A 12,332-nucleotide genomic window follows, 5' to 3' on the forward strand; every position below is an offset into this window, starting at 1 on the left:
AGGGTTTTCATGCTAAGCAGTATTCAGAGGGGGTTTACCATTGCCTCCCTTTTTTGTACCCTACAGAAATAAAAAATAAAGAAAAAGAAATAATTTATGGGAAAAAATAGCAATAAACCACCCTCAGTTTACATTACTGATACAATAACCATCACTCCTCTTGAATTAAGCATATTGGTTAATATAAGCCCTGGCCCCTCCAGACATCCAAAAAGGTATCCACTCAAAATTGACATCTGTTGGTGATCTCGCCAATGTATAAGCGACAAGGTGGTTCTTCAAATTAACCTTCCCACTCCCCAATATCAGAGCATTTTCATAAAATATGAAACAGACCAATAATAACTAAAAGTCACATATTATGTCCAGATCTGAGAATGACGGACAGTGCAAAATAACCATAACCATTGTTTTGACAGAGGCCTAACCTAATAGAATCAAGCCTACTAACAAATTCCACAGAGGCAGGCTTTGTGGAATACCTCCCTGATGAAATACAAGAAGTTGGCATTGACACTGGCATTCCGCCAGCTCTTGAAGACACACCTCTTACGACAAGCATGCCCCTCATCTTGAACTTCCGGATCTGACTGTTTTAATTGCCCTTTTAGTTGTTTTCATTGTACATTTTAATTATGGATGTTTTTAGACTTTTAATGGTATTGGGTATTTTAATTATGGATGTATTTTATCATGGATTTTATACCTGTAAATCGCTTAGAAGCCATTCCGGCATGTAAATATAATATAATATAAATACAGCAGCAGCAACAATAATTGGTTTTCCAGCCTATATGCTGGGGCAGCACCTTTGCAAGCCACATAGCAGGCAGCGCTGCTACAGGTGAAGATGTATCTGCCAGGAGGTCACCCTGCCTGCAACCATGCTATCTGTCACCTATCTATCTTTTTTTTTTTTACAATAATTTTTATTCAAATTTTCATAAAACATACAAAACAAAATCATAAAACATTCAAAGACAAAAAACAAAACAAAACAAAAATGATTAAACAAAAAAATAAAATGTTGACTTCCCATTTGTCACATATCAAATCAGTTATAGGTCTACAATATATAACAATCCTGTCTCTTAAATTATATTATAAAATCACTTTCCTCCAGTAGTTATCTTAATTAATCATCAAATCTCATAAACATTACTTTATTCTTTCCACAAAAAGTCAAAGAGAAGTTTCAATTCTTTAAGAAATATATCTATCAATTTTTCTCCAAATAAACATGTCGATTAATCCATCTCAATAATAATAATAATCTTATTGTCATAACCATAGTCCAAATAAACATATCGATTAATCCATCTCATCAAAATCTGTTAGGTCCAATAATTTCAATAGCCATTATTCCATTATCCATATTAATTCCATCTTCCATCTTCAATAGTCCTGTTAAGTCCAGTAATTTCAGTGTCCAATCTTCCATTATCAGTATTCCATAATAATCTTGCTGTCATAGCCATAGTCATATAATAAGAGTCTGATGGGAATTTCCTCTATCCCAAATATTTTCTTGCCATCCATTCTGAATAAGTTGCTGAAATATTGTTGTAAAGTCATATCTGTGTTCTTCTTTTTTACAAAATGCACTGGCTCATCTCTTGAGAGTTTTTCCATTGTCACATGGCTGCAGTTAATTCCATAGATTTTCTCTATATCAAGCTCCATCACGTCATTCCAGTCCAGAAGATTATCCAAGCCATTGATAACTTTATCTCTAATATCTTCATTAATTTCTTCAGAGATAACGTTAAATTCCAAACAGTAGATTTTATTTCTAATATCCATAAACTCCAGATCTTTTTCCAATTCCACATTTGTTCCAATCTCCAGGGCTTGTATCTTCCCTTTATTTTTTCTTTTCTCATCTCTGATCTCATTCTCCTCTCTCACAGGATCCCCTATTTCTTTAAGCTCCTGCGTCATTTTGCTCAGTTCAATTTTCAGCTCCTTACTGCCCTGTCGCAGGGTTTGTTTCGTTATCTCAATCTCATCCATTATTTTCTGAAACATAATTACTTCCAGATTCTCAGCCACTTTCTTGATTGCCATTTTTAAAACCACGAAAACAAAACAAAACAAAAATAAAGAAGAACCACTTCTTATTTCAGCAACAATTGGGTTAATATTCCAGGCTTGATGACATCACAGTATAAACAGAGCAGCCTGCCTTATCTCTCTATGTTCAAGAACACAAAACAAATTTAGTTCCCAGCATCAAAACAGTTAGTGGCGTCGTGAAGAAGCAGATTTGTCAAAATAAAATAGACCAAAAAGAGAATAGTCCCAGACAATATAATGTTCCTCGGAATAGAAATCCCTCTTCTGTTTATATCTTTAGAATGCACTTCCAGGACAGCTTTTTGCAATAGAAACAGAGATAAGCTGTTAATTTCGTGAATAACAGAGAAGAGTTATAGCTCACCCAGAAGTTCTTTAAAGCTGATTCATTTGACAAATCTCTTTTTGCTGCAACAATTTAAACCAAGTAAAAAAAATAATAGAAAGAAGGGTGCTTGCCTGTTAGTCCGTTTTCTCTTTGAAGAAAAGATAAACGTATCGCATTAATCAGATAGAGCTTGTTCGGAAGTCCGTCTGGCATTGCTGGCTGGACCTTTTCTCATAAATTAATGAAATCCAGTCCTCCCAACAAAAACAGGCTTTTGAGGTTGATCTCTACGTTTCTCCCTGCCCGGGAGAAATTTCAGCAGTCAAAAAAAAATGTTCTGACTGATTTATATCTGAATAAGCTTCTTTTGAGGCGGGAGCCCGTCTCAAAAGCAGGCACAAGCGAAGTCACCCTTCCCGGAAGTCTGTCACCTATCTATCAAAGGTGCAGAGCCCCGGTAAGATGATCAGCTGGCAACCCCCTGCAAGAGTCTTCCCTTTTAGGACCCAATCCAGCCATGATGCTGTTCAGCCAAGGCTTTCACTTTGTTTCTTTGTTGTTGTTATGTGCCTTCAAGTCACTTACAACTTATGGCAACCCTATGAATCAGTGACCTCCAACAGCATTTGTCCTGAACCACCCTGTTCAGATCTTGTAAGTTTCTTTGTTGCTAAGAGCTGGCAAATAAGGATTTATTCCCAACGCCCTGATTCAGCCTTGCTTCACCTGTGCCCATGTGCACCTCCCACCTGATCCCATCATGCATCTGATGAAGAGTACTCCAGTCTACAAAAGCTTGCATCAGAACAAGGTTGCCGTCTTTAAACAGGCAAGCGGGACTTCCCCTGTGGAAGGTGGTGTAGCTGAGTGGAAGGGCATCTGCCTTACATACAGAAGGTCCCAAGTTCAATCTCTGTCCAGTCAGAGTAGACAATACTCTGAGCAAGATGGACCAATGGTGTTACTCCTTATAGGAGTCCTATGTTCCTAAGAAGTTATAATCCCCAGGACTCTTTGGAGGAAGCCATGATGGTTAAACTGGTGGGGACATTTTTCTACCCCCATGTATTATATTTTAAATGGAGGCAGGTTCCCACAGGACTACCATCAGTAACTTGTTCTGGAGATCTTTTGGGAGGAACTGAAGGTAGAGCCTGACACTGATTTTATGTCTTCTATGTTAAATTTTACCTTTGTAGTCCCTTTAGTACCAATCCCTATATATATGTATATATGTGTGCATATATATATTGTATTTTATGTATTTTAATTGTATTTTGTGTATTTTAATTATATTTTATGTATTTTAATTTATTTTAATGTTTTTGTGATTTTACTGCTTACAATTTTATTATGTACATGTCTGATTTTATTTTTGTAAGCCACCCTGAGTGCCCTATTATAGGGTAGAAGGGCGGGATAGAAATATTTTAAATAAATAAATAAACTTACGCCATCCCAAAGGCAGCTGGGAACCATTTGGCTTTTTAATAGTCTTCTCTTTTCCTGCCATTTTCCCTGGCATGCAAAAAAGAAAACAACTTCATGGACCCACAGCATCAGTATTCTCACAAAAGTTGTGAGTGACAAAATTTACTCATCATGCTAAATTTATGGCAACATGTGCACGCTCAAGACACTTTGCCCAGCCTTAGCTAACCTGGGCTTGGGGCTGATGGGGGTTGTCCAAAACAGCTAGGGGGCACCATAGAATAATAGAAGAGTCTACAGCCGAACGTCAAAAAGACTAAAGTAATGACAACAGAAGATTTATGTAACTTTAAAGTTGACAAGGAGGACATTGAACTTGTCAAGGATTATCAATACCTTGGCACAATCATTAACCAAAATGGAGACAATAGTCAAGAAATCAGAAGGCAGCTAGGACTGGGGAGGGCAACTGTGAGAGAACTAGAAAAGGTCCTCAAATGCAAAGATGTATCACTGAACACCAAAAAGTCAAGTTCATTCAGACCATGATATTCCCGATCTCTATGTATGGATGTGAAAGTTGGACAGTGAAAAAAGCGGATATGAGAAAAATCAACTCATTTGAATTGTGGTGTTGGAGGAAAGCTTTGTGGATACCATGGACTGCGAAAAAGACAAATAATTGGGTGTTAGAATAAATTAAACCAGGACTATCACTAGAAGCTAAAATGATGAAACTGAGGTTGTCATACTTTGGACACATAATGAGAAGACATGATTCACTAGAAAAGACAATAATGCTGGGGAAAACAGAAGGGAGTAGAAAAAGCGGAAGACCAAACAAGAAATTGATTCCATAAAAGGAAACTACAGACCTGAACTTACAAGATCTGAACAGGGTGGTTCACGACACGATGCTCTTGGAGGTCACTGATTTATAGGGTCACCAGAAGTCGAAATCAACTTGAAGGCACATAACAACAACAACAAAGAGTTAGAAGGGGTCTATAAGGCCATCGACCCCAACCTCCTGCTCAAGGCAGGAATCCAAGTTAAAGCATCCCTGACCGATGGCTATTCAGCTGCCTCTTGAATGCCTCTGGTGTTGGAGAGCTCACCTAGCAAGAGGTAAAATGCAAGGCTCAAGCCCTTAAAATGGAAGTCAAGGGAGGGGGCGGGGATGGAGCAACATAGAGAGGGATAATCTGTCATATATTAGCCACCAGAGGGCATCCTTATAGTCCCAAAGCAAGAACTGCAGAGGCACTTTGAACATGTGTGTGTATGTTTGAGGGAAGGGGGGATAACATGGGATTGCATGTGCTGTCTTGCTTCTGACTAGAGACGGAAGGATCTCTCAGTTTTGATTCTCTCAGTTTCTCATTTTTCCAATATTAAATTCAGTTCTTCAGGATTTTGCAGTAATTTGCATTTAAAAAAAAAAAAAACCTTCATGAAAATTATCCAGCATTTTAGAGCAAATTTCTCCTAAAACAAATAAATTTTGTCTGCAGTTGTGACTAACGCACACATTTTTGCAGGGCAATTCCTCCCAATATAATGCATTCCGTGTGTTATTTTCATCAAGGAATTCACTTTTACACTCATTTCCCCCAAACATATACATTTTTGTAAGCATTGCTTGGCTGGAGAACTGCATTGCAAAATTCAGATAAGTGCAAATTTTGAAAGGTGGTTGTGTTTTGGTTCTCATATTTGTTCAAAAAGTGCAAAACTGATAAATTCAGCTTCAAACGTGAACTGAATTTCCCTTATCCCTACTCCTGACATTTCATGCAACATATGCATAGAGGTGGAGAATGCAATATGTGCATTGGGGCAGGGAACTTTTTTTTTTATCTGAGGGCCACATTCCCTCCTGGGAAACCTTCAAAGGACTGCATGCCAAGGGGGGGGTAGGGGAGTGGCAAATACATATATATATATATATACATATATATATACACACACAAACACACACACATATATATATATACATATATGAACGTAATTGTGATTAGCCAAACAGAGGTTTTTATTACATTAACAAAACGTTTCAGCTTCCGCCTTCGTCAGCTGCCAACATACAAATGCTGTTACCAAGGTGGCAGTTATAGAGCTTTGAGGATGGAATGCTCAGAGGGGCTTCATTTGCAGAAGCTAAGTAGTGGTGGTTCTGTCCTCCAGGTTCAGGCCATGTGGTGCCAATGTGTCCAGAGAGTAAATCCAAAAGTTCTCCCTTTTGGTCAATGCTGCTGGATCTGCTGGCATCTCTATCGCTGTGATGGAAAAGTCCAACAGGTTGTGACCCTCGATGTTAAAATGCTTTGCAACTGGTTGCTCCACTTTTTTTGTCAAAATTGCCGACTTGTGGTTCCTGAAGCGCGTGTGTAGGTCAGTTGTGGTCTTTCCTACGTATTGGATATGACATCCTGGTCTTTTGCACTCAATGATGTAAACTATATTGCAGGACACACATATATATATACACATACTTTAAAAAGGCTACATTCCAGCCATTTAAAAGTCAGAGGTTTTTACACATATCCCTCCACCCAGGCAAGCAAGAGACATTATCACAGTTCAAGGACGTGTTCCAGCCAGACAAAAGAAGGGAGAGCAGGGCTTGTGATAGAGGGTTGTGGCTCCATGTCAGTGGGGCAGTGGAATCCAGTCCGGGTTTAGTCTGAACCACCTTGGACAGCTCCTTGAGAGTTAAGATTAAAACCTGGAGTGGATTCCACTGCAAAATGTGTTGGCCCGATTCCATGATTGTGTGTCAGAGAGGGATCAAATATTCAGTGAATAATATCCACAGAATATCTGCAGTAATTGATAGGAAAAGAACATTGTTAAGAGAGAATGTTGTATTTTGCCAGGCAGATTCAAGAATTTTGTGTTCACGCTGGTTTTATATACTTTTATTAAGATTTCCATAACTTACGTTTTATTTCATTTTTATTTTCATATTATTAAATGTCATTAAATGACTAGAAGCAAATAAATTAATCTGATGTGATCTACTGGATATTAGATTTCACAGTTCACACACACACACCCCACTCTTCCTGGTATTGGTTCGATTGCCACGTTGCCAGGCTCAGCATTCCGTTTATACCACTTTCCCTTTCTTAGCTGTCCCACAGCCAATAGGAATGCAGCACTGTCCACTGAACAATCCGCCACATTTGTGCAGATTCCAATTGCAGAATGCTGGTGGCTCACCTGCCTTGGGTACCTTTTCCAACTCGCTTCAGCCAGCTCCAAGACTGCAGTTGTGGAGAACGAAAGGATCCTCACCGCAGTGCCTCCCAGCAATTAGATTCCAGGTACATGTAGAAGACATGAACCAAAACTCTAAGGCAGAGATGGGGAACCTGAGAGTCTTAACTCCCATCAGCCTCAGCAAGAATGGCCATTGGACAGGGACGATTTGGGAGTTGTAGACCAGCAACATCTGGAGGGCCACAGGGTTCCCTATCCCTCCTCTACAGTTAGATCTGCAATTTCCCAAAAAACTGCATTCTGGGGAGTCTTGGGGTTCTTTGGAAGGATATTTATTTAAAACATTTGTATACAGCCTTCCATCCCATAGATTCCAGGATGGTGAACAACCACAGATGAATAATGGATTCTTTACATCCTAAAACACTTAAAATATACCATGAAAGCCCAAACACAAATAACACTGTGAAGCACCAGACTACAAACATACAGAGGCTAAAGCTTTAAATCAGAGGTGGCGAAACTGTGGCCGTCCAGATGTTGTTGGATGATAACGCCCAAATCATCCCTGGCCAGGCCTGATGGGAATTGGAATCTGGCAAAATCTGGAGGGCCACAGGTCATTCAACCAAGCCAGACACAAATGAAAATGCCTGAGGACATTTTCAAGCCTGCAGGCCACATTCCCTTTAGGGCAACCGCAGAGCCCCATTTGCCCTCCGTTGTTCACTAGTTTGCACAGTAGCCTGTCCTATTCCTCAGCCACCCATGGGCAGAAGTGGGAAAACTCTATAGGGGTCAATGTCTTCCTCAGAGACAACGGTCTACTGGCCAAACCCCTCACCGCCATGCCGTAGGCAGGGCAGAGGGAGGGAAGAGAAGGAGGACTATGCCATCGGCCGCTTGGGGAGAGCCAAGGGCAGCTTGATAGAGTGATCCAGGGAACGGATGATCACCTACCAGGAAAGGTTGCAGCATTGGGGGCCTTTTAGTTTACAGAAGAGGAGACACGTTAAAAGTGTGTAAAATCATGCACGGCATGGAGAAAGGGGATAGAGAGAAGTTTTTCTGCCTCTCGCAAAAGTCTTGAACTCGGGGACATCCAGTGGAGCTGAATGATGGAAGATTCAGGACAGACAAAAGAAAGGCCTTCTTCACACAGTGAACAGTTAAACTATGGAATTTGCTCCCACAAGAGGCAGTGATGGCCACCAACTTGGATGGCTTCAAAATAGGTTTAGAGAAATACTTGGAGGAGAAGACTATTAATGGCTACTAGCCATGATGGCTATGTTCTGTCTCCATGGTCGGAGGCAGCATGCTTCGGCATACCAGTTGCTGGAAACTGCAGGAGGGGAGAATGCTCTTGCGCTCTAGTCGCACTTGCAGGCATTTGGTGAGCCACTGTGAGAACAAGATGCTGGACTAGATGGGCCGTTGGCCTGATTCAGCAGGTTCTTCTTATATTTAAATGGCTGCAAAACCCATGTAACAAAACGACTCCATTTGGCTCAAATGCCAATATTCAAATCCAAATGCTAAGAGCAAGCAGGGAGGGGGCCATGTTTGGAAAACAATGTGGAGAGAGAGAGAGAGAAAGAGAGAATAGAATTTCACCTTGGTTGGCAAGCCAAGGTTGTTTTATTGCTGTCATAAGACCCTACTGGAATGCCATGTGGCTGATGTCTTAATTCTCATCTTTTGTGCATTTTTTTCTCCTGTAGGCATGGAAAAGCTCCTCAGATTTACCGCTTCTAGTGGTGGTTTGTTTTTAAGAGACCACTGGCTGTTATGCCGCATATGGGGGGCACACCGCAGCTCACTTCAGGGTGTCCAGCCAAGGGCCTGCCACACAATGTGAGAAAGGGCCATAGCTGAGTGGCAGACCACCACTTTGCACGCACAAAGTCCCAGGTTCAACCCCCCAATTGTATCTCTAGGTAGGCCTGGGAGAGGTCCCTGCCTGGAACCCTGGAGAGCTACTGCCAGCCAGTGCAGACAATACTAGCTAGATGGACGATTTCCTATGTCCCTATGATTCTGTCACTACATAGCCTCTCTACTCCGGGCTGCGCTTCTGTGTTTGTGCCTCCCCACCCCAACAGCTCAGGTGCCCCATTCAAGGTTTCAGTCCTCATTTCTAAAAAACTCTCCACCTCTCTGCTCTTAAGTTCATTTCCTCACATCTTTTAAAAATAAAGGATCAAACTTGAAAACCCACCCAAATTCACATGTTTGGCTGTGTACGTTTTGCTGAGTTTCAGACATACACACTGGAAGGAAAACATCTTCATTTAGATACAAGTGATGCATTTCAAAAAGTGGTTTCCATTTCCTGGATCTTACTGTGTGGGGAAATACTCTGTTCTAGTCACTGGGTGGGCTATGGGATTTTGTGAACTGTGGTACTTCTGGACTGTTGTACAGAAAAGACAGATTCTGACTGTGTCGGGCTCCGAACCATCAGTTTCTCTAACACAGAGATGGTGAACCTTTGCCCTCCCCAGATGTTGCTGAACTACAACTCCCATCAGCCTCAACAAGCATGGCCAATGGCCAGGAATGATGGGAGTCATAGTCCTGCAACATCTAGAGGGCCAAAGGTTCCTCACACCTGCAGTAACATCAGGGCCGGGTCTAACCATTAGGCAGAATAAGGTGGCCACCTCAGGCATCAAATTCTGGGGTGTTGGAAGCAGTGGCAGCTCCCAGGTGTTTCTCCTTACTTTGCTATTAAGAGGGCAGAGCTGTGTGTCTCCATAACTACCCTGCTGTTCTCCGTATTCAGCTGCCAGTTTAGCCAGCTTCTGTATGTGGAATAGTGGGCTGCCAACTTGTCCTTTGTCTCAGGCAGCAAGATATCTTGTTCCAGACCTGTATATCATCTCTGGTTCAGGGGCACCATCAGTAACTGGCATCCTTGGGCATCTGTCAGCGCCCAAGCATCTAAAATGGTCCACCTCTGATGTCCGTCCTGGCCTTTCCTTCCCCTTTAAATCTAGCTGCCAGTTTAATTTCCATGTCGTCCTTGACATAATGTTGCCGCAGGGCACTGTGAAAAATTAAAATGGCAGCTACTCCCAACCACCTGATATTGCTGCTCTGAACAGCGTTGCCCTCTACTGACAGGCTCCGCCAGAGTCTACTGATGGGGAAGAGGGACCATCAATGAGACCCAAACTCTAAGTTATGACTTTTAAAGCCTTCAAACTGTTTCAGACCTGGTTACCTTTCAGACCACCTGCATCCTTATCAATCTCCCTGTACCTTAAGATCTGGTTCAGAGGCCCTGTTGAGATGACTGCCTGTAAGATGCCTTACTTAGGGAGGTGGTGGGCTTTCCAACACTGGAGCATTCAAGAGGCAGCTGGACAGGCACCTGTTGGGTATCCTTTAAGTTGGATTCCTGCATTGAGCAGGGGGTTGGACTCAATGGCCTTACAGGCCCCTTCCAACTCTATGATCCCATGATTCTAAGAACAATTAGGTTGGCAGGCACACAGTCAGCATGGTAGATAATATCCATCTAGATGCACTGACTCAGTAGAGGGCAGCTTCAGATGTACCTGAACATAGCTGTAGATGCAATAATATCTGAGGCCACGCTGACTAAAATATTAACTGTTGATAGATAAGTATTATTTTTATTTATTTACTACCTTTATATCCCACCCTTCCTCCCAAAAGAGCCTGGGGCAGCCATATTTAAGTACTGGATATCAGGTTTATCAAACCTGAAATATTCCACCAACACCAGAAATGTCCATTGCAAGTACCACCACCCCATCTTCTTTGCACTCTGCAAAATATCATTGACATCAAAGGTGCTTCATAAATAATAATCAGATCTTCATAATCTACAATAATTTATACTGTGGAAAGGGCAACTGCATTTTAGAATAAATTCTAATATATTGCATGTCCTGTATTTTTTTTTTTTAAATCATGCAGGGAAATTTGCCCCTGGAGGACAAGGTGATTACATATGTTTGGGAAGTTGATCCATACGGCCCTTTCTGCAGATGACTGGGACATTAAGAGGATACTCTCAAGTAAGTCATGAAGGATGGAAGATGCCACTGTATCACACACCTGTTAGTTTCAGAGCAGTTGAACTAACATGATTTCCCTAAACAACCGTGGGAATTGTCGTTTGGTAAGGGTGAGTCTTAGAGATCATTAGGCTCCGATTAAGAATTGCAGGATTTTTGGAAAAGAAGCAATGTCTGCTAAACCAGTTTACATTGGTGGAACAGAGATAGGTCCTCGCAGTTCAAGAAGTAAAGATAATGAAGACTGGTTTCACAAGACCCATGACATTTGAAAAATTGCCAGATTTTTAAGTTCTGGGGGGGGGGGGTCATTTCAGCTTCCTGATTCCGTTGTGTTCCTTTAGCAAGTGAGGTGTAAACTTATTTCAATTTAAATAATTGCTTTAAAAAAAAGCAGAAAATCAATGTAAAACTCTTTAATAATGGGATGGCCTTAATATAATATAGATTTGACTATAGCTTGGATGATTCCACATTGACTTTAAGAATCAAATGAACTGGCTGCAAAAATGCAAATTATAACGTCAGAATTTGAAATTATATTGTCAGATTTGAAAGTCAAACTTACCAAATTTCAAAATATGTTCCTTGATGAATATTCATTGTTAATGGGTTTTATTCATCCCTTTGGTATTTGCAAAACTCAAATCCCAGCGGGGGGAAAAGTTTTCAAAGTTCTTTGTGTTCTGAACACCAAACATTTTCAGAGAGCATGATGTTTGGTGCTCTTCTTGTAAGAGGAAGAGTGATCACATTCGCATTTAAAGCCCTAAACAACTGAGGTCCCAAATATCTTAGAGACCGCCTCCTTCCCTACAGACTCCCTTTTGGTAGTTCTGCCACCCTTGGAAGTTTGGGGGTGGTGGCAGGGCATTCTCTGCAGCAGCCCCCAGGTTGTGGAATTCCGTTCCCAATGAGGCGCGTGTGGCAAATTCACCGTACAGTTTTAGGTGAATGCTGAAGATGCACCTCTTTACCCTGGCCTTTGACTCTGAGCTGTATATTTTTAAGACCCACCCTATTTTCTGTGATGTTTATGTTGTTTTCATTCTGTGTTTTAAAATTGCTGTAACCCACCCTGGACCTTTGCGTGAAGAGTGGGTAATTAATAACAATAGCAATAAAATAACAACAATGTCATCTAGGGTTAGTGATCTTGTAATACAGCAAGGAATGCATTTTTTTTAAATTAAGGCCCTGGGGTTTTCATTTGGAAATCT

The sequence above is a fragment of the Rhineura floridana genome, chromosome 17, assembly GCF_030035675.1.
Source record: "Rhineura floridana isolate rRhiFlo1 chromosome 17, rRhiFlo1.hap2, whole genome shotgun sequence".
In the NCBI taxonomy this organism is placed as follows: Eukaryota; Metazoa; Chordata; class Lepidosauria; order Squamata; family Rhineuridae; genus Rhineura; species Rhineura floridana.